The 5000-nt window shown below is 48.7% G+C and overlaps 1 protein-coding gene across 1 annotated transcript in view; it reads left to right on the top strand.

Annotated features, from left to right (window-relative positions):
- Positions 1 to 901: 901 nt before the first annotated feature.
- Positions 902 to 5000, top strand: part of LOC129715029 (cytochrome P450 26B1) — a 55442-nt gene continuing 51343 nt past the window's right edge. The window contains exon 1 of the mRNA XM_055664854.1: positions 902 to 1341. The gene's annotated coding sequence lies outside the window, so the exon portion shown is untranslated. The remainder of the gene's footprint in view (positions 1342 to 5000) is intronic.

Below are 5000 nucleotides of genomic sequence, written 5' to 3'. Positions count from 1 at the left end.
GAGAGAGAGCGAGAGAGAGGGAGAGAGAGAGAGAGAGAGAGAGAGAGAGAGAGAGAGGGAGAGAGAGAGAGAGAGGGAGGGAGAAGAGAGAGAGAGAGAGAGAGAGAGAGAAGAGAGAGAGAGAGAGAGAGAGAGAGAGAGAGAGAGAGAGAGAGAGAGAGAGAGAGAGAGAGAGAGAGAGAGAGAGAGAGAGAGAGAGAGAGAGAGAGAGAGAGAGAGAGAGAGAGAGAGAGAGAGAGAGGGGAGAGAGAGAGAGAGAGAGAGAGAGAGAGAGAGACAGAGAGAGAGAGAGAGAGAGAGAGAGAGATAGAGAGAGAGAGAGAGAGAGAGAGAGAGAGAGAGAGAGAGAGAGAGAGAGAGAGAGAAAAATAGAGAGAGAAAGAGAGTGAGAGAGGGTGGGGGGGTGAGGGAGAGTGGGATAGAGCGAGAGACAGAGGGAGAAAGAGGGGGAGTGAGAGAGAGAGAGGGGGAGAGGGACAGAGGGACAGAGAGGTAGAGAGATATATAGAGAGATAGAGAGACAGAGAGATAGATAGATAGATAAATGGAGAGACACAAAAAGGTGGAGTAACTCAGCGGGACAGGCAGCATCTGTGGAGAGAAGGAATGGGTGATGTTTCGGGTTGAGACGAGAGTTATTGTATCCGTGTTCCCCAGAGATGATGCCTGTACCGAGCCGCTGAGTTACTCCAGCACTCTGTGCCCTTTAGTGTAAACCAGCATCTGAAGTTCCTCGTTTCTAATGGATGTTTAATTGTCATCTACCCTACAACGAGTTGCCTGCGCCTTACGTCGACACTTACAGTAATGTGGTTTCAAACATTGTCCCGTGGTTAAAACATGAGAACAAAATTCCCGACAGAAATGCTGCTCGCAGAGAGAATGGAACCAACTAGACACACAGGGAAAGCGACGCGAATTCCCCAAACTGACTTAAAACGGTGCAAATGACTTTTTTTGTTGTTGTTTGCGTGTACAGAGGGAACCGCTCTAAATTCTCCTGGTGTATGTGCCGGGGCGGCAAAGGCTATGATTTAATCTAGAAGCTATTTGGAAATGTCCTGTTAGTTTGCGACAGAGAGAGAGAGAGAGAGAGAGAGATGCCAGTCTGAATATTCATGAAGTGAGTGACAGGCAGTTTTAACTGAAGGGACGTCAGGAGCAGGGGAGGAGCGGGGCGTCTGATGGTTGGTATATATATATGTGGCGGAAAAAAATCAACACTATATTTGTGACATTTATTGGCATATAAGGATAAAAAAAAACATCCAGCTCAGTAAATAACAACGGGTCAAACGCGGAGCGGGCGAGAACAGAGTTATCCATCTACCGTCAAAGCTGGTGAGTCGTTAATACCTTATTTCTAGCAAATCTTCTGATTTTCTACATTCATACAATTTTTCTGCAGGTTTAACCCGATTTTTCGTTTGCCCGCAATTTTTTGCGAGTGGTTTAATTTTATTTCAATGAGGGTTTCGGGCTGGTTTTGTTTTTAAAACTGTACTTGGGGCGTTTTATGCAATAAGGAGGAACGAATTCACCAGTCCTCAAACGAAAACAGAACTGTTTGTTTTGGTTCTGCTGTTGATTTTGTTTTCGATTTTTAAATGTACTTCTTCTGAGCAGCGGCGTTGGGTTTTTTTTTTTTTCGTTTGAATTTTAAAATATCATTCTGTAGAGCAGCGAGTTTTTTTGTGTGTTTTGTTTTGGGGGGCCACGGATGTCTGAAATTGAGGACGTTATTAAAACAGCAACGATACTGGGTCATTTCACTGGTAGATGCGGGGACGACAGGTGCAGCGAGGCGGAGTTGCCTTTTTCCCCCCGTCACTGTGTGTTTACAGAGATACGGGACTCTTGTGTGCGGGAAGGAACTGTCTGCAGATGCATACCCATTTAAACCTGAAGATAGACACGAAAAGCTGGAGAAAAAAAACTCAGTTGACCCAAGTCGAACTGGCTTTCGAAGTTTGTCGGAAAGTCAAATAATGTCCCTGTCCCACTTATGCCCACCCCTGTCCCACTTAGGAAACCTGAACGGAAACCTCTGGAGACTTTGCGCCCCACCCAAGGTTTCCTTGAGGTTCCCGGAGGTTGCAGGTGGTCGCCGGAGGTTGCGGGTGGTCGCCGGAGGTTGCAGGTGGTCGCCGGGGGTCGCAGGTAGTGGAAGCAGGTAGGGAAGAGTGACAAAAAACCTACGGAAACCGCACGGAAACCTTGGGTGGGGCGCAACGCCTCCAGAGGTTTCCGTTCAGGTCTCTTAAGTGGGACAGGGGCTAGAGAACCGAAGATAGACAATATAAACGGTGGGGTAACTCAGCGGGTCGGGCAGCATCTCTGGAGAGAAGGGATGGGCGACGTTTCGGGTCGAGACCCTTCTTCAGACTGCGAGAGAAGAGCGGGGGAGAGATACAGAGATAAGGAAGTGTGAGGTGTGAGAACGGGACATCAAAGAGAACGAGATCACGGGAAATGAAGAATTGATCACTGGTATTAAGTGTTTAAGGAGGAACTGCAGATGCTGGAAAATCGAAGGCGGATAAAAAATGCTGGAGAAACTCAGCGGGTGCAGCAGCATCTATGGAGCGAAGGAAATAGGCAACGTTTCGGTTCCCGAAACGTTGCCTATTTCCTTCGCTCCATAGATGCTGCTGCACCCGCTGAGTTCCTCCAGCATTTTTGTCTACCCTAGATCATTGTTAGCGAGGAGAAGTTAACAACAAGGCAACTACAGATAAAATGTCACCAGACTGGTGGAGGAACTGGGAGGCAGGAAGGGATGGCGAGGGGGAAGCAAGGGTTACTTGAAGTTAGACAAGCCATTTGGCTACAGCGGCCGTTTTCACCCAAAACGCACCCGTTTCCTTCATCATTGTAACTTTTTTTTTTTTGCATATCTTTCATTCATTTGTCCAATATCTCTCTACATCACCGTCTATATATGTCTCTCGTTTCACAAGATGTCTCGTTCTCACACCTCACACTGACTCTCAGTCTGAAGAAGGGGTCTCGACCCGGAACGACGCCCATTCCTTCTCTCCAGAGACGATGCCCGTCAAAAAACTACAAGAACTCCCCCGCAAGGGAAATGAATCCCATTAGAAATAAAACGTGTCGGAAGGAACTGCAGGTGCTGGTTTTAAATCAAAGGTAGACACAAAAATGCTGGAGTAACTCAGCGGGACAGGCAGCATCTCTGGAGAGAAGGAATGGGTGGCATTTCGGGTTGAGAAGGGTCTGAAGAAGGGTCTCGACCCGAAACGTCGCCTATCCATGTTCTCCACAGATGCTGCCTGACCCGCTGAGTTACTCCAGCACTCTGTGAAACGTCAGCTATCCATGTTCTCCACAGATGCTGCCTGACCCGCTGAGTTACTCCAGCACTCTGTGAAACGTCACCTATCCATGTTCTCCACAGATGCTGCCTGACCCGCTGAGTTACTCCAGCACTCTGTGAAACGTCACCTATCCATGTTCTCCACAGATGCTACCTGACCCGCTGAGTTACTCCAGCACTCGGTGTCCTATCCTGAAAAAAACAAATGTACCCAATTCGGTCTTAGATTTAGCTGCAGAAAATATTTGTTATGTGGCGGCATCGGGTGATTATCCAGGGCTTGGGTTCTGCAGTTGGGATTATTCTAGGAGTGATATTCTGGCCGGTCTCACGTTTCCCAAGTTCCCTCCCTCCTTCCCTGCCCCAACTCCTCGCCGATGACTGGCTGGTTTTAGTGTCACGGTTTGTTTTTGTCGACGTGAGTTAACTGCGATATGAACGCCACTGCGCGTGTGAGTGTGTGAGTGCGTGTGAGTGTGTGTGTGTGCGAGTGTGTGGAGTGTGTGTGGAGTGTGTGTGGAGTGTGCGTCTGGGTGTGTGTGAGTGTGAGTGTGTGGAGTGTGCGTTTGTGTGAGAATTAGAGTGAGTTTGTGTGAGTGTGTTGGAGTGTGCGTGCATGCGTGTGCGAGTGAGTGAGCAGTGTGTGTGTGAGAGAGAGACAGTGTGTGTCAGCGTGAGTGTGCGTTTGTGAAGGAGAGTTTGTGTTTGTGTGTGGGAGACAGTGTGTGAGTGTGCCTCAGAGGGCGGTGGAGGCCGGTTCTCTGGATACTTTAAAGAGAGAGCTAGATAGGGCTCTTAAAAATAGCGGAGTCAGGGGATATGGGGAGAAGGCAGGAATAGGGTACTGATTGTGGATGATCAGCCATGATCACATTGAATGGCGGTGCTGGCTCGAAGCACAGATACATAGAAACATAGATACATAGAAAATAGGTGCAGGAGTAGGCCAGTCCTAAATGGCCCACCCCTTATTCTTAAACTGTGTGACCCCTGGTTCTGGACTCTCCCAAACATCGGGAACATTTCTCCTGCATCTAGCCTGTCCAATCCCTTCAGATCCCAGCATGGAAACAGGACCTTCGGACAACTCGCCCGTGCACGGATAGAGCCCGTGGTCAAAATCGAAACCCGGGTCTCTGGCGCTGTGAGACCCGCAAATCTACTGCTGTACCACCGTGCCACCTGCTACATAGAAAATAGGTGCAGGAGTAGGCCATCCGGCCCTTCGAGCCTGCACCGCCATTCAATATGATCATGGCTGATCATCCAACTCAGTATCCCGTACCTGCCTTCTCTCCATACCCCCTGATCCCTTTAGCCACAAGGGCCACATCTAACTCCCTTAAATATAGCCAATGAACTGGCCTCAACTACCTTCTGCGGCAGAGAATTCCACAGATTCACCACTCTCTGTGTGTGAAAAATGTTTTTCTCATCTCGGTCCTAAAAGATTTCCCCCTTATCCTTAAACTGTGACCCCTTTGTTCTGGACTTCCCCAACATCGGGAACAATCTTCCTGCAATATTGTCTATTGTGTGTGCGCGAGAGAGATTGTGCGAGTGTGTGTGTGTGTGTGTGTGTGTGAGTGTGTGTGTGTGTGTGAGTGTGAGTGTGTGTGTGTGTGTGTGTGTGTGTGTGAGTGTGTGTGCGTGCGTGTGTGTG

This window comes from Leucoraja erinacea, chromosome 48 (assembly GCF_028641065.1).
Source record: "Leucoraja erinacea ecotype New England chromosome 48, Leri_hhj_1, whole genome shotgun sequence".
NCBI lineage: Eukaryota > Metazoa > Chordata > Chondrichthyes > Rajiformes > Rajidae > Leucoraja > Leucoraja erinaceus.
The sequence above is the reverse complement of the archived record's forward strand: the minus strand, read 5'-3'. Positions and strand labels throughout refer to the sequence as shown.